This window comes from Pinus tabuliformis, chromosome 3_2 (genome assembly GCF_031772625.1).
Source record: "Pinus tabuliformis cultivar Carrire ecotype Pingquan chromosome 3_2, CPIR1, whole genome shotgun sequence".
Taxonomy (NCBI): Eukaryota; Viridiplantae; Streptophyta; class Pinopsida; order Pinales; family Pinaceae; genus Pinus; species Pinus tabuliformis.
Window position 1 is genome coordinate 922,319,595 of NC_142302.1, and position 25,999 is coordinate 922,345,593.

The following is a 25,999-nucleotide window of genomic DNA, read 5'->3' on the forward strand; positions in this document are numbered from 1 at the left end:
ATGGGTAGGCCAAACATCTATATTGCAGTCGTTTTTCTCAGTCCAATGTGTTTTTGGTATCCATACATGTGTTTATATAGTTCGTATGGGCAGGATAGATCTAATCAAAGTTTGAATATATTTGTAACATAATATGACCTAAGGAACTAGTGACAACCAACAGTTGTAGCCAAACAAAAGATGGGAGGGAAAATGAAATTCTCCTTTAAAATTAAATGAATAATGAGTACAATAGCAACATGAAATGAGATAAACATATATGTACAGGAGTGTTGTCCTGAGAAGGAAAACCCTAGAAAGTGAGGAAGGTGCATTAAAATAAGTGTGTCCTAAACTAACGTTCCACTACCACTAGAGGAGGTATAAATTCCTTCTCATCATCCAACTTAATGGTATGTACATCAACACCACGTGTCTACTGAATAATTTCCTCTAGAAGGATGCCTGGACTAATAGGGTTGCAGTGCGTAATGTTGGCTGACATCAAACTACTCTTGATTATTGGTTGAAGTGGAGGCAAAAGAAGAAGTAGAACCACTTCTCACATACAGGGTTGAAGAAATCCTACAAGATGGGGAGAAAATGGTAATGCTTCTCTGAGTAGGTGTTTTGCAGTGCTGATGCTTCTAAGAATATTTTCTTCTCACAGGTGCCCTCAACGTGGCACATTCTGTAGCCTTGGTGGTGTGGACCAGGGAGTAATGTTGGATGGTTCTTGCATTGTCCAACAAATTTTTATGAATAATTTTAATCCCCCATTGTTTCTTATGAAGAAAGGAGGCATTGTGGGTAGATGATCTAGAATTGCTCTAAAATATGCACAATTTGAGAGAAAATGTATCTCTAATTTGCAGGGCAGGCATTATTGATTAAAGTGTTTGAAGAATGTTGATAAAATTCTGTTCAATTCCCTGTAGATGCAATAAAACCTCCCTCTTATCTCATTTAGACAGGATATTTAAACATAAAGTGCTCCTTAGTCTCTACCTCAGGAAAAAAGAAAAGTCTACAAATCATTTCTGGCAGGGGAAGATGGTGATATGTCTCAACCCTCAACTAATGTGAGCACATCTAAAGCTGCCAAGAGGAAAGGGAAGCCCAACAAATGGAACTGGAGATAGTATGGCCAAACAAAGGAGATAAATGTGCCTTCTGTTGTTCAGTTCTTGTCCCATATTTATGACAGATAAGTGATTAAAGATGTATAAAGGAGAGAACTACACCTGTTTATATTCACTTCTTGTTCCATATTCCCAACTCATTCTTGCTCGAGAAAGGCATTTATTCTATCTCATGATTACCCTGATAATCATGACTATGATACTGCATTAGTGCCACCATACCCAAGCCTTCTTGTTGCTATCTGTTATAAGTTATGATCTAGTTTCAGTTGATGGGGCTCCCATCTCATGGGTTGCTAAAACTAACTTTTCATTCATTGTCCAGTCCTTTTCTATAAGATCCATCAGAATTGACAGACTATCCACTTTGTCCTGTTGGCCGGATAAATCGATCTTGCAGACAAGACCGATCTCCCTAGTATCAAAAGATAGTCTAGCAACAAACAAACCTATCTTTCTCTAGACATATGCGATTTATAAGTAAATACTGCAAAGGTGTTAAGATCCTACCTTAGATCTAGTGCTTGTTCGTAGTAGTCATCCTTCAATCGTTCGAAACAGTTACCTTTAAAGACCTGCAATCACAAACAAGAAAACATTAAATAGCACATGCATGACAAATATTATAAATCATGTCTATTATGGTGATCAAGGAATCCATAAAATAAACCATGAATTAACAGCTTATTGAGAAAAACAAATATATTTGTATTAACTTTGAATAGTAGAAGAACCATACAACCTTTTCAGCCTTGATGTTGAACAAGCTCTTCCTGGGGTCTGAAACAGGAATTTCCTTTACTTTGACAAGTCTTGCACTCTTCCAAATGAGATACATAGACGTATGTAATATCTCCTCATAAAATCTCAACTAAAGAAGACTAAGTTCCAGCAGCATTATATACCTTGCATTTCATCTGGGTAGGGATCATTTTACATAAGCATATCACTTAACTATATGTGACATGTCTCTCTTAAACTTAAAGACACCAGTTGATTGAGATGGGTTACATGTAATAATTACATGGCACAATAAGGAAATTTCCAAAAGAAACGAATTGTCAAAAAGATTTTTTGACCTTAGATGATTTGTGATCAATGATGGCCAATCAATCATATTAACCATATTTGACAGTCAAGATGCATTTTTCCAAGATCTTTTCTAATCGTTGCTGCCATTAATGGTGCTTTACTTGACACGTTTTGAGGTACTAAAATTCTCACTATTGAGAATTACAACTCGGACATGAACTTCTGCACAGGTTCACTATGAACATAAGAAGTAGTTTGAGATAATTTTGAAAAATAATTATATTTTTTTGAAAATTAGTTCTATTTTGTAATAAAATTTAGTAAAAAACATGAAATTTTTATGTTTATCAGTTTAGCCTAAGATTGTATCTCATTCATAACTTAGACTAGGAGGAATCTTAAAAATAGATTCTCTGCTAAAAGTATATAGATAGGTCAAGGTAGAGGCTTTCAACACACTTGGGAAGTTGAGTAGGTTGAGAAACATAGAGGGAGAGAGAGCAGGTAACTAGGAAATAGATGTTTCCAACAACACTCAGTCCCATACAGTAGCATGGATAGCACAATACAGATTTGTACAGTCACATAGACAACATTGCTTGAATCCATACAATTATATAAAAAATCCATACATGTATCCATACAGTTTGTATGGGTAGGCCAAACATCTATATAGCAGTCGTTTTTCTCAGTCCAATGTGTGTTTGGTATCCATACATGTGTCTATATAGTTCGTATGGGCAGGATAGATCTAGTCAAAGTTTGATTATATTTGTAACCTAATATGACCTAAGGAACTAGTGACAACCAACAGTTGTAGCCAAACAAAAGATGGGAGGGAAAATGAAATTCTCCTTTAAAATTAAATGAATAATGAGTACAATAGCAACATGAAATGAGATAAACATATATGTACAGGAGTGTTGTCCTGAGAAGGAAAACCCTAGAAAGTGAGGAAGGTGCATTAAAATAAGTGTGTCCTAAACTAACGTTCCACTACCACTAGAGGAGGTATAAATTCCTTCTCATCATCCAACTTAATGGTATGTACATCAACACCACGTGTCTACTGAATAATTTCCTCTAGAAGGATGCCTGGACTAATAGGGTTGCAGTGCGTAATGTTGGCTGACATCAAACTACTCTTGATTATTGGTTGAAGTGGAGGCAAAAGAAGAAGTAGAACCACTTCTCACATACAGGGTTGAAGAAATCCTACAAGATGGGGAGAAAATGGTAATGCTTCTCTGAGTAGGTGTTTTGCAGTGGTGATGCTTCTAAGAATATTTTCTTCTCACAGGTGCCCTCAACGTGGCACATTCTGTAGCCTTGGTGGTGTGGACCAGGGAGTAATGTTGGATGGTTCTTGCATTGTCCAACAAATTTTTATGAATAATTTTAATCCCCCATTGGTTCTTATGAAGAAAGGAGGCATTGTGGGTAGATGATCTAGAATTGCTCTAAAATATGCACAATTTGAGAGAAAATGTATCTCTAATTTGCAGGGCAGGCATTATTGATTAAAGTGTTTGAAGAATGTTGATAAAATTCTGTGCAATTCCCTGTAGATGCAATAATACCTCCCTCTTATCTCATTTAGAGAGGATATTTAAACATAAAGTCCTCCTTAGTCTCTACCTCAGGAAAAAAGAAAAGTCTACAAATCATTTCTGGCAGAGAAAGATGGTGATATGTCTCAACCCTCAACTAATGTGAGCACATCTAAAGCTGCCAAGAGGAAACAGAAGCCCAACAAATGGAACTGGAGATAGTATGGCCAAACAAAGGAGATAAATGTGCCTTCTCTTTTTCAGTTCTTGTCCCATATTTATGACAGGTAAGTGATTAAAGACATATAAAGGAGAGAACTACACCTGTTTATATTCACTTCTTGTAACATATTCCCAACTCATTCTTGCTCAAGAAAGGAATTTATTCTATCTCATGATTACCCTGATAATCATGACTATGATAATGCATTAGTGCCACCATTCCCAAGCCTTCTTGATGCTATCTCTTATATGTTATGATCTAGTTTCAGTTGATGGGGCTCCCATCTCATGGGTTTCTAAAACTAACTTTTCATTCATTATCCATTCCTTTTCTATAAGATCCATCATAATTGACAGACTATCCACTTTGTCCTGTTGGCCGGATAAATCGATCTTGCAGACAAGACCGATCTCCCTAGTATCAAAAGATAGTCTAGCAACAAACAAACCTATCTTTCTCTAGACATATGCGATTTATAAGTAAATACTGCAAAGGTGTTAAGATCCTACCTTAGATCTAGTGCTTGTTCGTAGTAGTCATCCTTCAATCGTTCGAAACAGTTACCTTTAAAGACCTGCAATCACAAACAAGAAAACATTAAATAGCACATGCATGACAAATATTATAAATCATGTCTATTATGGTGATCAAGGAATCCATAAAATAAACCATGAATTAACAGCTTATTGAGAAAAACAAATATATTTGTATTAACTTTGAATAGTAGAAGAACCATACAACCTTTTCAGCCTTGATGTTGAACAAGCTCTTCCTGGGGTCTGAAACAGGAATTTCCTTTACTTTGACAAGTCTTGCACTCTTCCAAATGAGATACATAGACGTATGTAATATCTCCTCATAAAATCTCAACTAAAGAAGACTAAGTTCCAGCAGCATTTTGCGTCAAAAATACTAAGTTTCTAACTCCCAAGTAACCAACTCAATGCCTCTTTTTATAGTGTAGAGGAGGAGGTTACTAGTCCACCTATGAAGGGATAGAATCCTCCTTCAATGGAATAAGCTCCTCACATCAAGGGGTTAGCTCCTTAAGGTATGGGATAAATGAACCTTAAAAGAGCGAACTTGCCACCTCAAGATTCCTTCCAGAAGCTTCTAGAAATAACTGAAAGTGAGTTTTTAAGAGTATACTCATGCCTTTTTAACTTTTATAGGGGTCCACACCTTTAACACAGAGACAGTGCGGTCAGGTGCGCAGGAGACATGACCATTAGGTGCGGGACAACAGGTAACACAAAGAGAAAGTGTGGAACTAGAGTTTTAAAGACTTTTGAGAGCTTTTCTCTTATTTTCCAGACTTGATATGAGGAACCAATGTTTTAGACTTGCAGAGGAGGAAAGTATGAGTGGTAACAAACTCACACAGATAGCAGAATGTCAAGGTGACAATGTTTAGTGCAACAGATTGCCCCGTAAAGTGCGAAGTCTGTAATAGATGAAGATAGAGTCTGTCATGTATGAAGACTGAAGTACTTTATCAGTTCAATGATCATCTTGTGGACACCCCAATCAAAACCTATAAAAAAATTCAATGCAAAATATATATATATATATATATATGTAGACATATCATCGTTGAGGTAGGCATTCCCATACTCAGATCAAAACTGACTAGAAAACTGACTAAATTGTTCTAATACAAGAATGATTTTGTAATACATCTAGAGTATAGACATGTGTATACATAGTATGGACACAACCATCTGTTTATGAATAGTCCACTGTATAATGAATAACAAAATTCCTCGCAACTTGGATGGTAGAAACTAGATCCAGGGTCTTGACTTCCGCTTCCCGAACTAGTACGATTCTATCCATGTGAATGAACATGTCGAAGTCAAACATGGTAGAAACCACTTAATTACCAGTCAATGATGTAGACTATTAACAAGTGTGAGAGAAACCACCAGTAATTTCAATGGCTCTCAAAGTACTCAGTACAATCCATGAAATGTGAATAAATGAGCTGAAGTCAAACATGTCATAGAATCATTTGATCGAAGGTCAATGATGCAACCTATTGTCGAAGGTGAGAAACCTACTATTAGGGCATGTAATTTTCAAGGTACTGACAATTTCTAGATCAACTTCCTAGATAATGAGCTGAAGTTGTTAGAAAGCGATCTGTCGTAGGCAAGCCCACAACACGAAATCATAGATCAAGTTTTGAAGAAATATATTGGCAAGGACTGACTCAGGGATGGTCAAAATGGATGACAAATATCTCGCAGATGAATGGTTTGTTTGAACTGTTCTCTTGAACACATAATGACATTGCAGATGGCTTGGTGACAATTGACCCAAAGCTAATACCCAGAAACTGGCTAAAGACTTTCAATGTGGTTTGATTAACTATTAGGCAAAGGATTTTCCCAACCCAAGTGAACAAAAAATGTCATGTTCAAGAGTGGTTGACGGCTTTTTTTTTAAAACAAAGTGTAACAAACAGGCTCATTTTTCTCTCTTTTCCCCCACCATTTCTGGCAAGTACCTATTTATTTTTGACAAGCTTTAGGAGGATAACATTTGCTTGTTTATAAGCTCATCCTTTGGATGAGTCTAACTTAGTTTAAAATTCGAACCCTAAGAAGGAGTGGTTCGTTCCTATTTAAAATTGAACAGGTCCTTTACTGTTAAAGTTTAACGAGTCCAGTATCCGAAAAACTCGGTGTTTTTCAATTTTAGGGAGTTAGAAGAAAAACTTTAAAAAACTCCACGGGGGTACTTTTTCATAAAATAATCCCTCAAGTCTGAAAAAGGATAAAATAATACAGGAGGGATGACATTTCCAATACTTTAACGAGCTGGAAAAGACAAGTGCTCGATAATATTTTCATATTTAACGAGTCTGAAAAGGGTTTAAAGAGGACTCTATTGACCGTAATTAGTCAACGTATACCTTTTTCGTAAATAGTCCATTTCAGTATGTAAAAGGGATAAACTTATACTGAAGGGATGATTATTCATTTATTTTAATGATTTCAAATAATCAAGTGCTCGGCAATCTTTTCAATTTTTGAGAGTCTGAAAAGAGCTTAAAGAGGACTCCAATGTTTTGCATTTTCGTAAATTTTTTAAAGAGTCTGAAAAAGTGATAAAAGTATGCTCTTTGTTGAAAAATGATCAATTTTCCCGAAAAATCCAATATTATGCACAAAAACTTGAAACATTACACATACCTGTTTAAGATAAATAAAAATATTTTAAAAATTTACCTTTTTAAAGTGAAAAATAAATAAATTAAAAATTCATTTATTCGAAAAAAACTTATAAAAAGGGATTTTCTAACTTCATTTTTACCATTTGAGTTCAGAGTGAGAAGTGAGAGCTTTTGGGTAAAAAAATTCCTATGAAGATTCTGGAAAATCCATCTGTCGGAATTGAAAATCGTCAGCTCCAGGTAATCCACGTCCTCCTTAACTTGCATTTCATCCGTTTACATTTTGTTTTTAGGCTTTAAATTTGATTTTTAAAGGAAAAATAGGTTTAAAAAATCACTCACGGGGGTCCGTAGGTGCAACACGCAGGCCCTATGGACCCTGACTTTTTTCTATAAAGAAAAAAGTCGTCAATCCACACCTATTGCTCACAACCCGTGTGGACCTATGTACTGTTTGTAAGCAGCGAGTGCGGACCCCGTGAAATGAATTTTAAAACTTAAATTTCTCCATTTTTGCCCAAAAATTTTCGAACAAGCTTGTTCTAATATGTCTTCTTGTGCATTGTAGGACATTCAAAATGCTTATTTGGTGAGAACGCGAGCATGAGGATGTAGATTATGCCGCAATAAATGATATGCCCACATTACAGGCATTGAGAGAATGCAGATTATATAAGTTCTGGGCCATACAGGGCATGAGTGCCCAAGTAGACCTCTTGACATGGATGGTAGACAGATGGAACACACAGGACCAGTGCTTTGTGATTCGTGGCCGCTGGCTCGAAATCGAGCTAGAGGACATATACTTTTTTACTGGTTTGTCCAAGAGGGCTAAACAATTATCTCTTTTCGGGACTAGGCCAGGTGGCCAGTCTGTCGCTAGTCTCCAATTGGAGTTTTGCGATGATCAAGAAGACCCCAAGGATAAACGGATTGATATTAAAACTATCATCCATCCTGAGATTAAATTTATTGCATTCACTGTTACCAGACTATGCGGGAGTGCAGCATTGCATGTGGCTACTAGATCCCAGATGTAGATGGTTTTAGACTGTTTTCGAGGCACCATATACAACCGATGCGAGGCTGTGTTGGAAAATGTGAAAGACCAACTAACTAGAGCAAAAAATGGAAAGCTGAACAACTTTGGATATGGATTTATCATAGTCACCTTTGCTCTAGAGAGGATCCCCATGTTAGCCCCGCAGCATATTCCTATTGATGTTGGTCTTCCTCGAGAGCCTAGAATGGTTCGTTGGGTTGCTTTGATGGCCTGTCACACTAAGGGCATAGAGGTTGTTCAATTTCCACCTACATATTTTTGTTGGTTGAACAACCAACTTTTTGTCATTCAGGACTTTCCATACACCGGGATGGATTACCGCGGCGACAAAGACATGATTCTTCCACTAGGAGAGCAATGGGATGATTCATGTAAAAACCATTTTCAACACTTTCTAAGTTTTTTTTTTTTTTTTTTAATTTTAAATCATCCAAAAATGACAATCAAAAGATTAAATGCAGATGTAGGTCCATGACGACCAGCTACTCTCTAGCCTTACGAGAGGAGACAACCAGCTGCAACAGCACCAGCCCCATAGGACCAATCAACAGAGATCCTAATCGACTTGGAGCATCATCTAGAGTGCTTGACACTAGATATTCTAGAGACTGATATAGATGATATTCCACTTAGGCTACAGAGATATGTGATTGGGGTCCCAAGATCTTTTAGGAGGTTCCTATGTAGGGTGGCCCAAGTAGTAGTTTCTTATCATGATCATCACCAGGGATAGGATGATCAATTTTGTAGACTCGTGACATCTTTGTCTTTTTGTATTATCATTTTTGCCGATCATAAGGTGTTTTTCAACCTATGATCGAAGACGATGTATATTTTGAAACACACTTCTATGCTATGATATATCATTATTACCAGCTCTCTCTTGTAACGTGTTATCAAATGTTATTAAATTTACTGTTTTGATTATTGAAAATGTCTATTTATCATGCTAGAAGCAACTACATCTGCTAATGTATTTAAATGTCTTGGAATATGTTGATATTCAATGTAATCAAATTCACATTCCATGAGATGAACTCTCAAAAATAACCTTAATAACACTAGATTTCTAATGGCATAAACCCTGTTAAGCTGTAATACAAGGAGTTTAGAATCCAACCTAACAATCAAATTCTGAATCCCAAATGAGATGGATTCAGATAATAACTCAATCACTACACTATACTCTGCAATTTTATTCGTTGTTTGACTGAGGCTTACCCCATGCATAGACACTAACTCATTAGAGGGTGAATAGATAACCCAAGTTGCGGAAGAAATGTTTCGTGTACTATGACAAGCACCATCAGCAAAACCAATGTATGTTTGAAGAGACGTTGACATCTGCAATATCAAGAGTAAAATCAGGATAAGCAGGAATAATGATAAGAGCACTCTCTAAACTAGGCACACTTTTCTAATCTAAAACACACCAGTCGTAAAGAAACTAATCTAACAAAAATTCTCCACACCGAATTTAAGCATAATATCTCTTCAGATAGAGTCCATTTATGGGTTTATTCAAAGAGCCACCATAAAAATCTATCAATTCATAAGCCCCTTTTGTCAGCTTTCGCTTAACAATGTAAGGACCATGCCACATAGGTACAAATTTTCCAGCCCTAGCTTATCGTTCACTTGATCATATACTAAAACTAGGTCTCCTTCTGAAAAAATTACGAGGTGTAACATTTTTGTCGTACTGATCTTTCATTCATTTCGCATGAGTCTCATTTGCTATTGTAGGAGTGCATCGATTCTCATCTAGTTGAGCTAAGTACAAAAAATGTTTCTCTTCTTCAGAAGTAGCTGGGAGTAATTATATGGCTAATTGTAATGACGGAATTTCACATTCAATAGGTAACACTGCTTCCAAACCATAGACCAGTTGAAAAGGAGTGAAACCGGTTGATGTTTTCATTGAGGTCCGATATGCCCAAAGTGTTGAAAATAGCATGGTATGCCAATTTGATTTATGAATACCAATGATTCGTTTGATCATAGTGACTAAAAATTTATTGATAGCTTCAACCAGACCATTAGCCTACAGGTAATATGGAGTAGAACTATCATGGCGCAGGCCAAGTTCATCTGTCAATTCAGTCACCATGATATTTCGAAAGTGACTTCCATGGTCAGTAATAATAGATTGAGGAACACTGAATCTAGCAATTATATGATTGAATACGAAAGTTGCAATAGTCTTACCGTCTGCTGAAAATGTAGGCATTGCCTCGGCCCACTTAGTAAAATAATCTACTGCTAGGATAATATACGCATGCCCCCTGGCTGAGTGAAGGTTACATGTAATAAATTCAATACCCCACTTTGCGAAAGGATAGACAACAATTATAGGGTGAACAGGAGCAGGTGGAGCACACATTTTACGACTAAAGATTTGACAATTGGATTGCAGAGATACAATCTTTGAATAAGGATGGCCAGAAATAACCAGCACGCAATATCTTTTGGGTTGTGGCATACCCAGACATATGAGCGCCACATGCTCTAGAATGACAATCATTTAGAACCTTTTCAGCTTCTTCATGAGTTAGACAATGTCGGAAAATAGAATCCGCTGCATGTCAATAAAGTGTATCACCAATAATATTGTATTGTTGGGATTGGAAACATATTTTCCGTCGCTGAGATCGTGAGATTTCAGGCTGAAAAGATTGGGTTTGGAGATAAACAATAATATCTCCATACCAAGGATCAAGAGTACTGATAAGAAACACGGATTCATCCACAATGGGCTATTCCGCCATAGTTTCAGTATCAGTACGCGAGAAATCACACATCAGTTCGGCAAAAACCAAAGATTTCTTTGCCTTGGATTTTTCAAATTCCAAGTCAAATTCCTGCAGGATAACTATCCATTTGGAATACTTTCCCCCTAGCAATTGTTTAGTCAAGATATACATCATAGGGTTACAGTCAGAAATTACCGTGGTTTTGCGTAATAAGATGTAGTGACGAAATCTTTGGATAGCTGCCAAGGCCAATTTCTCCACATGTGAATATTTAAGCTCAGTCGAATGTAGATTTCGACTAAGATAGTAAATCACATGTTCATTGTTGAATTCATATTCCTGAACTAAAACCATGCCAATGGTGGAATGAGAAGCGACGAGATACAAAAAGTAATCTTGGTTGTAATTGGGAGGATGCAGTAATGGTGCATGGGTTAATGCATGTTTAAGTGCATCAAAATATTGAACAACAATATCATCCCAAACGAATGGAATATTCTATTTTAACAACCTTGTAAAACCTTTCGTTATCTCGACGTAGTTAGGGATTAAACGACATAAAAAGTTTTCTTTCCCTTGCAAACTTTGGAGTTGGTGAAGAGTCGAAGGAGGAGGTAGATTGACGATAGCTTCAACCTTCGAGGGGTCGACACGAATGCCATCCTTTGACACAACAAATCCCAGTAAGCGACCTGTTTCTACACAGAATACACATTTGTGTGGATTCAGCCGAATTCGATAATGCTTACATCTCATAAATACAGATCGTAAATGAGTGAGATGATCAGTTCTACACGATGAATGGGTAGGTAAATCATCGAGATAAGGCTGCAGAATGTGCTTGATGTCATGAAATGCATAAGACATAGCCCTTTGAAAATTTGCTCCAGCGTTCCTCAATCCAAAGGTTAATTTGCAATAAGCAAATATCCCCCATGGGCAAATGAAAGCTATTTTAGGTTGATCAGCAGGGAGTATGTTGATTTGATTGTAACTAGAAAAACCATCCATAAAGGAGAACATTTCCATGCTGGCACAATCATTAATAATTTGATTGATATAGGGGGTTGTATAATTGTCTTTAGGACAAGCTCGATTAATATCCCTATAGTCGATACATACTCTTATCGTTCCCTGTTTTTTGTTGACAGGAACAATATTTGATACCCAATCGATTAAAGGAATTGGATAAATGAAACCTGCATGAAGTAATTTCTCAACTTCGGCTTTGATAGCAGTGGAACCAAAGTTTTAAAAACTTTTGAGAGCTTTTCTCTTATTTTCTAGACTTGATATGAGGAACTGATGTTTTAGACTTGCAGAGGAGGAAAGTATGAGTGGTAATGAACTCACACAAAAAGCAGAATGTGAAGGTGACATTTTTTAGTGCAACATGTCCTCCATGCCTACTTTACTCTGCTACCCATATCTTCCATTGGGCATCAATGACCAAACTAGTAGGTGGAATTTTCCAACTAGTGTTGGGATATGAATTTGCATGAAGTCCTCATGACCAATCCATGTTGAGGGTAGCCTACATCTAGGTACATGCAATTGGATCCGTAGTCACTTGGAAAGTCCAGTTTAAAGTTTAAACACTGCGATTCATAACTTGGAATGTAAACACATCGTCTCATCTATATCAAACTACAATCAAGGTAGTTATTCTTTGCATTTACATGGACTTTGTCATTTGATTCCAATGAACTGTAGGATCCCCCGGTATTTTCCTTTTACATGGATATCACAATACGTATTTGTACAGTCATACAAAAAATATTGTTCAGATCCATACAATTATATAAATAGTCCATACATGTGTTTTTATAATTTTTATGGGCAGGACAAATATCGTCAAAGTTTGATAAGATTTCTAACTTAATATGACCTAAGGAACTAGTGAAAACCATTAATTGTAGCCAAACAAAAGAGAGGATGGAAAAATAAAATCCCCTTTGAAATGAAATGAACAATGAGTACAAGAGAAACATGAAATGAGATAAAAATAGATGTACAGGAGTGTTGTCCTAAGAAGAAAAACCATAGAAAGTGAGGAAGGTGCAGTAAAATAAATGTTTCCTGAACTAAGGTTCCACTACCACTAGAGGAGGTATAAATTCCTTCTCATCATCCAACTTAATGGTATGGACATCAACACCACACGTTTGTCAAATAATTTCCTTTAGAAAGATCCCTGGACTAATAGGGTTGTGGTGAGTAATCCTGTCTGACATCAATCTACTCTTCATTATTGGTTGAAGTGGAGGGAGAAGAAGAAGTAGAACCACTTCTCATATACAGGGTTGAAGAAATCTTGCAATATGGGGAGAAACTAGTAATACTTCTCTAAGTAGGCATTCTACAGTGGTGATGCTTCTAAGCAACTTTTGTTCTCACAAGTGCCCTCAACATGGCAGAATTTGGAGCCTTGGTGGTGCGAGCTAGGGATCAATGCTTGATGGTTCTTGCATTATCCAACCAAGCTTCATGAATAACTTCAATCCCCCATTGTCTTGGATCCGATGAAAATAAGAGGTATTGTGAGTAGATGCTCTAGAATTGCTGTGAAATAGGCACAATCGTAGAGAAAAATGTATCTCTAATTTGCAAGGAAAGGCATTGTTGATTAAAGTGTTTGAAGAATGTTGATAAAATTCTTCCCAAGTCCTTGTAGATGTAATAAAACCTCCCTCTTATCTCATTTAGAGAGGATATTTAGACATAAAGTGCTCCTTAGTCTCTACCTCACGCAAAATGCAAAGTCTACAAATCATTTCTAGCAGGGGAAGATGGTGATATGTCTCAACCCTCAACTAATGTGAGCACATCTAAAGTTTCCAAGAGGAAAGGGAATCCAAATAGATGGAACTAGAGATAGTATGGCCAAACAATGGAAAGAAATGTGCCTTCTCTTGTTGAGTTCTTGTCACATTTTTTTGACAGATAAGTAATTAAAGATGTATAAAGGAGAGAACTACACCTCTTCATATTCACTTCTTGTTCCATATTCCCAACTCATTCTTGCTCGAGAAAGGCATTTATTCTATCTCATGATTACCCTAATAATCATGACTATGATAATTCATTAGTGACACCATACCCAAGCCTTCTTATTGCTTTCTCTTATAAGTTATGATCTGGTTTTAGTTGATGGAGCTCCCATCTCATGGGTTGCTAACACTGACTTTGCATTCATTGTCCAGTCCTTTTCTATAACATCCATCATAATTGAAAGACTATCCACTTTGTCCTCCATGCCAACTTTACCTCTACTGCCCACATCTTCCATTGGGCATCAATGCCCAAACTAGTAGGTGGAATTTTCCAACTAGTATTTCTATATGAATTTGCATGAAGTCTGATAAGCCCCGGAAATGGGTAACTATATGGGCTCATTTTGCCTATTATTCTCATTTAATCCACCATTCTCCATAGTTTTATGCATGCTTTTGAATATATTTATGTTAATTGTGTGAATGGGAATACTAAGTCACTTTACCACAAGGTCTAATACGTACTTATTGCAGATTTTTGGACATTGTCTAATATGTGCTTATTGCAGATTTTTGGACATTTTTGGACCAAGATCAGGCATTTATGAATAGATTGGCAGCCAAATATGAAGAAACAAGGCTGAGGTTTTGTAGGAAGGGTGTCTCCTGCACTAAATGACCCCTTCCTCAAGTTCTCCACCATCAGCTCGGAGTTCTACAGCACACCAAAGATGATTTCAAGGGGCAGCCGAGTAGGTCTAGTGAAGTGGTTGATTAACTACAGTTCTAGGCAGCCAAGCTCCTAAAGTTAAGGAGGAATGTTGGGGTTCCTCGTTTGCATAATTAGGAAGGCTTTAAGCCTTAGTAGTTTAGTCATTTTTTATTCTATTTTCACACTTTAGTGCAGCCCTGTATCAACACATTTTCGAGCTTCTTCTTGTAGACATTTTTTGCGATGTAACTATTATTTTTTTATCAATGAAGATGAATCTAGCTTTGCACCAATTGTGATCTTTCATAGGAGGCTATAGCTCTTGGGGTTGGGCCCAACCCAAGTGCCAGTACCTCCTTTGTGTACTTTTATGTGTTTTTCGTGCATTCATAGAATAATTTATGTTATTTAGGTTAAAATCTTGCTTTATTACTTAGGTTGTTTTGGATGATTAATATAGTTGTTCATGATTCAGGTTGATTTGATAGTTTGGTAATAGAAAAGATCCAAAAAAAGGCTACCAAGCAGTCCTTGATCTCATTTCTCCCTCCTTGGGATCATGAATTGAGACCAAGGTACACTTGCTGCCACAAAAACATTGTTTTTGCCTTCCAATGCAATTGCTAGTGTTAGATTTTGAGTTGGAGAAGTTGGTATCAGTTATGTTTCCATGTTTAGATATATTCTTGCTCAGTTTCCATAGCTCTCTTGAATGATTTTCTATCTATAAACTTCTGTTCATCATATTTCTGGTTTTTAAGCGCAGATTAGGTCAAAACAGATAGATCTCTGTTTTTTAGTCTTTGTTTGGATCAGTTTTGGAAAGTAGTGTGTAGAAAACCTGTAATACATTCCTACCTACCCTTCCTCCATCATACAACCTACTCCAATGCCTCACTGAAGATTTCTTCCCTTCAGTCGCCAGACTTTCCCAACTTGCCTAATTTCTACATTTTTGTGCAACATTTCTTTCTTCATCCTTGAACAAATTCAACCATCTTCATCACTCCTGGGCTTCATTTACCAGGTCCTACACCTCTTAACATCCTTATCCATCCTTCATTTCCACTTCCCCACCATTTTTCGACCATCAATCCTCTAAAAACAACTTTCGGCCCGTTCCTGTAGAACTTCCTGTAGAATTTCCTATAGATCTCCTACAATCTCATGTAGAAGATAACGCAAGCGATTTTTCGAGATCTGAGCACAGTGGAACTCTCCAGAAGGGTGATAGGGACCCCTTAGGTCCTCTCCACACCTTCCTAACCCCCTGCAAACACCCACTCCATTTCCTTTCGCCAATAAACCTCTGCACAGTAAAAAATAGTTAAAACACATGCATAATAATTTTACATAAAATTGCTCAAAAATACAAAAAGATGATTTTTCCATATTTTTCTTCAGAAGTAGCTTAAACACATGTATTTTACCTCTACAATAGTCCATGGCATCCATTTTATTAGTTTTACATCTCTCTTCTTGCATAAGTAGGGTTAGTTGGTAAAACTAGGGTTTGCATTTCTTTTCAGCTTTCATCTTCTTTCTGCAAGTAGACTAGCCTCTTTTGAGTTAGCTTTCATCCATCATAGTTAAAACCTTCTTCTAAGAACTCATAGAAGTTGGCTTAAGCTCCTAGCGAACTTGTGCCAGCTGATCAAGTGACAGCTTGCAGTAAGAGCTAGTACTTGTGCATATAGCATCGTCACTTCCAAGTTTGTTACGAACTACCGGGTTGATAAAAATAAAGTAGGGAGTCCCAGGAGTTGCAGCATCATTGCTGCAATACTAGAGCTCACCATCTTTTTGGCGCTGTTTCCGGGGAAGCATCAGAGTATTTTGTGGTTACTGCTTTTTTTCTATTTTCTACTGCAAACATTCTGCTAAGTAGTTTATTTTAGCAAGAGTAAAGTAGTTGTTTCGTTTCAATTCTGCAATTTCAATTCAGCATGCTTAGATTAGACATTTCCTGCTTTCATTTCAATTCTGCAATTTCATTTCAGGAAGCGTAGATTAGACATATCCTACTTTCATTTCAATTCCGCAATTTCATTTCAGCAAGCGTAGATTAGCATTTAGATTAGCATTTCCTGCTTTCATTTCAATTCTGCAATTTCATTTTAGCAAAATAGATTTGTCCTTTCCTGCTTTCATTTCAATTCTGCATTTTCATTTTAGCAAGATAGATTTCAGTTAGTTGCAGTTCAATCTATTTCAATTTTTGCAAGTACAAGCAGAAAACAAAAAACAACAAAAATCACCAAAAAAAAAAAATTCATTTCATGCCTCATAGGAACAGAGACAATTCAGGAAAATTCCTACCCAACACCCCCACCACATCACTGAGCCACCCTTCTCTCTTCTTTGGTGGTAGTGATCTTGAAGAACCTATAGGTGAACCTCTTGAGATATATGAAGATACTATAATAGAAGAAGAGCAAGAAACCATTCCTCCTGAGACCATGGCTAAAAATAGAAACAGTAGAGGAAATGGGGAGAGAGTAGAAGGTACCTTTCCCATTTGAGAGACCAATGGGGACACAAAAATGAAAAACATCAGTCCCTCAGCCTTACCTCACTTCCATGGATTAACTATTGAAGACCCTAATACTTTCTTGTTTGAGTTTGTTGTCCTTTTTCGAGCTTATGACTATTCAGAAGACGAGAAAAAGTTGAAACTCTTTCCTTCTACCCTCAATGATGAAACACTTCGTTGGTTCATGGGGCTACCTGGAAACAGTATCACAACTTGGGCTCAAATTCAGCAAGCCTTTAACAACAAATACCAGGACTACTTTAGGTCAAAGGATACAAAGGAAGAAATATTTCGAATGACCATGGGAAGTGATGAATCTTTAGAAGACTATGAATAGAGATTTCAACTCAGTTATAAAAGGGCCAGGTGCACACTTGACCCCGAATCTATGAAGTTGGTTCTACTCAGAGGAGTCCCTGAAGACCTTCTAGATACCCTCCATTTGCTGGCCGGGGGAGACGTCTACCAGCTACCTTATGATGACATAAAGACTGTATTTAGAAATCATTCTAGGGTAGCCAGAAAGAGAGGTAGGGGAAGTCAACTCTTAGCCCGCACCCCCTTATCTAGTTCATTCATTAAAAAAGAGTTTGCAAATTAGATGAAAGATTTCAAGAGTGAGATGTGACAGACCATTGCCATGAAAATGGATACCTTGTGAATCCAAAAGAAGCAAGAGGAAGCTGAGAGGGCTTTGGCCATCTTTTGTCCCAGGTGCACCAGAAAGCATCCTAGGAATGAATGTCCATTGCATTCTGTAGAAGTGTGTTTTATCTGTGAAGAAAACCATCCTACAAATCAGTGCCCTTCCTTGATCGGATTTAAAGCTATGTACTAAGGGGCCGAAGGAGCCACTGAACCACTCTACTTCATGAACCAAAAGAGGCCACATGGACCCAAACCTTACTAGTAGGGAATGCAAGGGACATCCCAGACTTATTACAACCCCAATCAAGCCATTTCCATGCCTTCTTGGGGTCCCCTGCTCATCCTTCCTGGTCCACACCCCCTCCTTGGTCGTATCCAACTCAATACCATACTCAACCATCTGCTCACTCGTTTCATTCTCACACTCAGTCACAACCTTAGTGGAATGCACCTCATTAGGGTTGGAGGCCCCAATACAACTCTCCTCTTGCTCTTTTACCTCCACCACCTGCTCAACCACAACCATTACCTCCTGCTCCTCCAAGACAACCCCAGATACCTGTTTAACCAAACCCGAACCCCAATAACAGACAAGACCAATAGGTATATACAGGAGAAACCACATGCCCTACCTATTCTGTGGAGATTCAGGAGATCAACCTATGATCTGGGAAGGTCCTCCCAGATAGCCAACCTCCTCCTAAGGAGGATGAGGAATAGAAACAAGAAAGTGAACCCAAAGCCATTCCACCATTAACTGAGAGACTAACTGGAACCACACAACCAAACCCAGAAGAAACTGAACTTTTGGGAGAACTTAAATAGTTATGTGTGAAAATACCACTTCTCTAGGCCATAAAAGATGTACCAATCTACAATAAGTTGATCAAGGAGAAGTGTTTTAGGCACCCAGGCAGGTGCAAGAGAGATGCTCCAACTATCAATGTCATAAGACTGACCTGATGTTGGGACAGGTAATCTATCTAAAATATCTGGACCCTGGGAGTCCTGTAGTCGATGTCCACATAAATGGCACCATAATCCCCAACACTTTGATTAATCTAGGGGCTTCTGTTAACTTAATGACGAGGGACACTATGCTCAAACTCAACCTTCAGAGTTCCATAAAAAAGACCTCAAAAGTACTGCAGTTGGCAGACCACTCCACTGTGACTCCTGAGAGGATTGTTGAAGATGTCATGGTCTCCATTGATTCCTGGGAGTACCCTGCTGACTTCTTGGTCCTTCAGCCAAAGGTAAAACTCACTAGGCATCCCCTCATCTTGGGAATACCTTGGTTAGATACTGTAGATGCTTACATCAGTTGTCAAGCTGGGAGCATGACCATCATGAATGGGCATATGTCCAAACAACTAGTCCTATATCCTCCTGTCCAACGTCTGCTAGAACATGACTTACCTCTCTGGTTGGAGGAGGAAGATGAGGGTGAAGTCTACTCTACCCCATTGTGCACAATGGAAGCCACCAGGGGAGGACCTCAAACCAAGGATGATCTTATTGAGAATTTGATTCAAAATCCACCCCCCAGTGTGTTTCCATTAGAAGAGTTGGTGCAAGAAACCCAAGCCAGTGTTTTAGTTGATCTATGTGTGGTTGATCCGACCTCTCTCTGAGTTAAGAATGTGGAATTTGGCCCTGAAAGAACCTTGAAGATCAACTCATCCCTATCCACCTCTTAGGAGAAAGAGCTGTGTAGCTTATTGAACAACCATTTGGATGCTTTTGCTTGGAGCTATAAGGAGATGAAAGGAGTCCATCCTTCAGTTTGTACCCATCACATCTACATTAAAGAGGATTGTAAACCAGTCAGGCAGCCTCAAAGGAGGATGAATCTAGCCCTTAAGGACATTGTCAAAGAAGAACTGCAAAAGTTGCTGGATGCAGGATTCATCTACCCCATCTCTGACAGTGAGTGGGTTTCTCATTTGGTGCTTGTGCCCAAGAAAAATGGGAAGTGGATAATCTGTGTAGATTATCGAAAACTTAACAAAGCCACCAAGAAGGACCATTTCCCTTTGCCTTTCATAGATCAAGTGTTAGATGGCCTGGCAGGGAAGAAGTTCTTTTCCTTCCTAGATGGGTTTAGCAGGTACAATCAGATTCAAATTAGCATGGAAGACCAAGATAAGACCACTTTCACTTGTCCATGGGGTACCTTTGCCTACCAGGCCCTTCCCTTTGGGTTATGCAATGCTCTTGCCGCTTTCCAGAGAGTGGTACTGAGTATATTTGCTGAGATGGTTCATGATTCAGTGGAAATCTATATGGATGACTTTACCCCTTATGGTTCTAACTTCCAAGAAGCTCTGACTAACCTGAGGAAAGTTTTAGCCAAGTGTATTGAGATGAACCTGTTCCTCAATCCTGATAAATGTGAATTCCTAATGACTAAAGGGACCATGCTAGGGCATACAATTTCTCAGCAAGGTTTACAAGTGGATCCCAACAAGATTGTTATCATCCAAAGGGTCCCACTTCCTCAAAAAGTAAGATATGTTCGGAGTTTTCTAGGCTTAGCAGGATATTATAGAAGATTCATTAAAGATTTTAGTAAGCTAGCCTCTCCATTGTTTGATCTTTTGGGAAAAGATGTTGAGTTCATATGGACTGACAACTGTCAAGAGGCTCTGGATGCTTTGAAAGGTAAGCTGATAACTACCCCAATCTTGAGAGGTCCAAACTGGGCCCTACCTTTCCACATTCACACAGATACGTCGAACAAAGCCATAGGAGTAGCCTTAGGATAAGTTAAGGAGAAGCTACCATATGCTATATATTTTATTAGTAAAAATCTGTCCAAGGCAGAGTTAAACTATACTATAACCGAGAAAGAGCTCCTAGTTGTAGTCCATTCCCTGAAAAAATTCAGACACTACATCACTGGCTATCAAACATTCGTGCATACTGATCATGATGCAATTAGGTATTTGATGAACAAACCTGATGTAAACACTCGTATCATTAGATGGTTACTTTTATTGCAGAAATTTGATTTGACCACTGTTGATAAGCCAGGTAAGGAAATTGTTGTTGCTAATTTTCTATCTAGACTAGATTTGCCTACAGGTGAAGAAGGGATGGTGGATGATCAAATGCCAGATGAACACTTGTTTTCTATTTCAGTACTCTCTCCATGGTTTGCTGATATAGCAAATTATTTGGTTTCAGCACAGTTTCTGCCATACCTGTCCTCAAAAGAGAAGAGCAAGATCGTGAGGAAAAGTGCCCCATTCACTTGGATTGGGGGCAATCTTTTTAAACTTGGCCCAGATCAAATTTTGAGGCGATGTGTCAGGGAGGAGGAAGTTTTTGACATCCTCCTAACCTGTCATGATGGGCCCTGTGGAGGCCACTTTGCAGCAAAGAGAACCACCTTCAAAATTCTACAGGCAAGATACTATTGGCCCACTCTTCATCAAGATGTCAGGAGATACATCAGCCAATGTGACAAATGTCAAAGGATGGGGAAACCTACTCCAAAGGATGAGATGCCTTTGCATCCTCAGGTGACTTTCGAGCCATTTGAGAAGTGGGGCATGGACCTTGTGGGTCCTATCAACCCTCCTTCAAAACAAAAGTCCTATATCATTGTGTGCACAGATTACCTAACAAAGTGGGCGGAAAATGTTAGAAAATTATATATTACAGAGCAATGGAACACATAAAATATTGTAAAAATATAAACACAGACAACGCATAAAACAAGGGAGACACAGATATACGTGATTCACCTAGTTTGGGCTACATCCACGAAGAAATAGCCAGTCCTTCTTTTATTATATTATCCAGCAAACGAAGAGATACAACCTACAAGAGATCTGCTGTAACACCCTCTTCACTCTCAATCTCCTCTCTCTTCCTCACTCAGAATATAGATATCCATAGACACATTACAATTCCCTCATATATAGTGAGGGGTTGGCTTCTAGGGCAAAAAACCCTAAATTAAACATAACTTCTACCATCAGATCATCCACCTAATGAATGGCCTAGATTGACTAAAAATTACTAGACTTTTACAAGGCAATTTTACATCTATTTTTAGCTTCAGGGGTGCTGCCCCTGAACCCCCGCCAAGGGACCGCTAGCCCTCGGACCCCCACGGGGGGGACAAGTCCCCACCGCACCTCCCCGCGTGGAGGGGTGTACAGTCTTCCTAGGGTATACATTCGGCTGAAACCTTTGAATACAAAAGATAATCAGGCTCCACACCCAACAGAAACAAAGGCAATCAAAGCAGCAACAGAAGAAAAAGTAGCTGAGTTTTTGAGGGAAAATACCTTCTACAAGTTTGGCCACCCAAGAGAATTAGTCACAGATCAAGGAAGTCAGTTTACCTCTAATCTGATTGAAGACCTACTCACTCATCACAAGATTAAGCAGTGAACTTCCACCCCTTATCATCCACAAGAAAACGGATAGGTGGAAGTTACTAACAGAGCTTTGGAAGGGATTTTGACTAAGGTAGTGAGCAACAACAGAAAAGATTGGGCATATCGCTTGGTTGAGGCCACCTGGGCCTATAACACTACTTGGAAAACTACAACAGGTTTCACACCCTATGAGCCAGTCTACAGGAAGAAGGCTTTGCTATCCATAGAATTTGAATATAACACATTCAGGTTGGCAGCTCAGCTGAACCTAGATCTCAGCCATGCACAACAGGAAAGATTGCTTCAGTTGAATGGATTAGATGAACATAGAATGCAGGCCAGTCTCCACTAAGAGGTAATCCAACTTCAAAGAAAGATATGGCATGACTGGCACCTCAAAGAAAAGCAATTTCAGCCAGGGGATTGGGCACTGTTATATGATTCAAGGTACAAGGATTTCAAGGGCAAGCTGAGAACAAGATGGTTGGGACCATATATAGTGGAAACATGCAATGACAATGGTTCAATCCTTATTCGGACCATTGATGAAGAAGCCATCCCCATGCTCGTCAATGGGCATAGATTGAAAATCTACAGGAAGCCCCTTTCCAAGCAGGAGTTCATTGAGACTCTTGGCAAATCAGTATTGGTAATGGAGCAGGTCCTTGTCTCCACTCCACCTACACCATATATATAAAAATAAAAATAAAAACAGAAAAAAGAAAAAAGGAATAAAAGATCCTTGGGTGAAAACCTCTTGGAGGTGCCCCAACTGTCTCAAAAGAAAAAAAAAGAGAAAAGAAAAAGGAAAAAAAAGAAATAAACCTAATTTCTGTTGAATAAATTGCAGGTTGCAGGAAGGTCATTACAAGTTTTGGGAGAATCGCGCAATTCAAATACAGAGGACATGACCAGGATGCATGCATCCCTCACAATCCATTCCTCCATCATCTTTACCCTTTCACAAGATCTGGTCTCATTTGGTCCGAAATTCCACATCCTACAGGAAGCTCTGTATCTTCTACAGGAGGATCCTATAGAAACTACAGACAAGCCAAAATTAATCTCAAAAGAGGACCCAAGGGTTTGAGATCTGTCTATGAGGCCTCAATACCTCCCTACCTCCATACCTCGCCATATTTCACCCTTTTCCATCTCTATACACCTCCATCACACTCATTTTTATGTCCCTGCATAGTCACACACAAAAATCCTATTTTTCATGCTGCAAACAAAATTTTAATGACAAATCAAAACAATAGTTTTTTCACTCACCATACCTGATACCCTCCAGCAGAGACTCCTTGTCAGCCAAGACCCTCATCAGCAGTTGGAGCCCTACTCATTTTAGCTTGAATCGCAGAAGGAGAAGCAGCTACAGGAAATCCTACAGGATTCCTGTAGCAGCTGATCCCTTTGAAAAACATACTACAGAGCCAGGGATAGCAAAGTATAGCCTATGAAACATGCATGAGCTCTGTTTGAACGTGTAAACATCAGCAACAGTCCAAGTTCAAGCATGCAAAATGCAAGCAACAACAACAATGAAGAAATGGGTTCCAAAATCTAAAATGTGCATAACACAGCCGCGACTGCACAGGTAAGTGCCTAAACCTATTCCGCAATTACATGAATCATATTTCAAGGTTGCGTGACTATGTGAATGGTTTGGATTGAATGGAATCGGTGGTGAGTTCACTGGCCACCCTTGGTCAGTTACACGTCCTCGTGGAATCCAAACGAGCCCCGTCAAATTCAAAACTGCTGATCAGATATGTAGCCATCACGTGTGGAATGTCAATTCAAGAAGAAATATTTAGGATTGGTAGTGGTGGCAGCATATAACGGGAGTAAGGGAGGTGATGGCGGTCACACGGCATGCAGAAACATTATGGCCATGACGTAGGATCAACGGTCCAGTCCGGCCACCTCATCACCTCACCATGAATCACGCCCGCAGATAAAAAGCCAGCTCAGTTAAGGCATTCACCACCCTTTGTTCATTCTGCACTCATGATGTTCTCGACTGGAGTATGCATTTACCACTTCCAGAGTAGCTAACCAGTCGTCCTCTGCTATATTTCTACCTATTTTTTGAAAATCTCTTGCCTATCAGACTCTACAGGAAGCACAGTTTTATTCTACAGGAGCCGGGTGACTTCTACAGGAAGGGTTCTACAGGAAAAGCAGAGAACAACTCTGCAGAAAGAAAACCCAGAATTTTGTCGAATTTCAAGCTCAAAACGAGGTAGGCTCAGGAAAAATTCTCTGTGCATGATTTGTTTGTGCAAGGTGGTGAATTGAACACGGCATTAGATTGAAAAATGAGAGTAAAATTCTGCCTGTGCATTGAGAAAAAAGTGAAAGTCTACCTGCATATTTCACTGAGTTTACCCAGTTTTTTCTCTGCATCTGAAATCTCCTCATCACTTTTCAATTTATCCTATAAGGAAGATACATGCAGCAGTAGAGGCCAGCCCTTGTGTGCGTGAAAAAAAACCGAATTTACATATCTATCTATGTGCTGAGAAAAGAACCTGTGTCCTTATGCTCTGTTCTGCAAAAAAAAAAAAAAATTTCACAAAAAGACAGTGAAATTCAAGGTGATAGCAGTTTTAAAACAAGGGAATTATTTCCATTTGATATTGTAAGGAGCACATAAGAAATTGCTTCTTTGATCTCAGAAAAAAACTGAATTCAGCTATCCTCTGTTTTAGTGATTGACTGTGTTCTTTTCCCACATGAGCATTTTCTTTTCTGGTTAAAAGCACAAACTCAACACCATGCCAGGAGGATTCATGAGGAAAGAACCCTTAAACTCTAGAAAATTGTATGAGCACCCTGACGTTGTGGACCTTTTCACCAGGGAAAACTGGTTATCCTTCTTCGATAGAATTCAGGGTTACAATGAGGAGGTGACTAAATATTTTTTGATATCACTAAGACCACATTCAAAGACGGATGCCACAGTTAGTTTTAGGGGTTTGGCCCTAGAACATACCCCTGATTTCGTCTGTAGAATTACCAGTTTACCATTGGGGCTCCCTTGGAGAAAAGAGGAGAAGTCATTGGGACAAGTGGCTAAGAAAACATCTTTTCAGCCTGAGGAGCATCCTGTAGAAGACAAAAACAGGGTCAGAAGGACAAGCTTGCCTCTTCTCTAGAGTGAAGTCAGTTATCAAATCATGAAGTATATCAGATGTGAAGGGAGGTTTAGCATCATTTATGTTATCACTTTAGGTTGATACATGAATTGAGGTATGGGATGGACTTGCCTCCAGCTAAGAAATTGAGCATCCCATATTTCCTCCTTCAGTCTTTAATTGAATGTGGTACAAAGCTAAATGCAGGAGTCCCAAATCAGTTAGCCCACCATGGACTCATAAAACTGTTGGTGGAAGATGCTTTACAGACCTACACTGTCCCCATAGCTTGGGAAATCTTCAGAAATATGTCCAGTGATGATAACATCAGAACTTTGGCAGAGAACATCAGCCCATCCAGCAGTGATGAGGGGGAGCAAACTAAAGAAACTGAGAAGAATGTTGATGAGAGAGCATATGACAATCCAGCAGAGGGCAAAACAGGGGAAGAACGGAAGGAAAAAGAGGAATTTGACAAGACTGCTAAACCTAAGACAGAAAAGGAGAAAACAGTGAAAACAAAGAAGGGAAAAAGGACAAAGATTGGAAAGAAAAGGGCCAAGAAAGGCCAAAAGAAGGTTGCCACAGCCAAGGCAAGCACCCAGCAAGAGAAAGAAGAGACACACCCTGAGATATAAGGGACACAAGCAGAAACA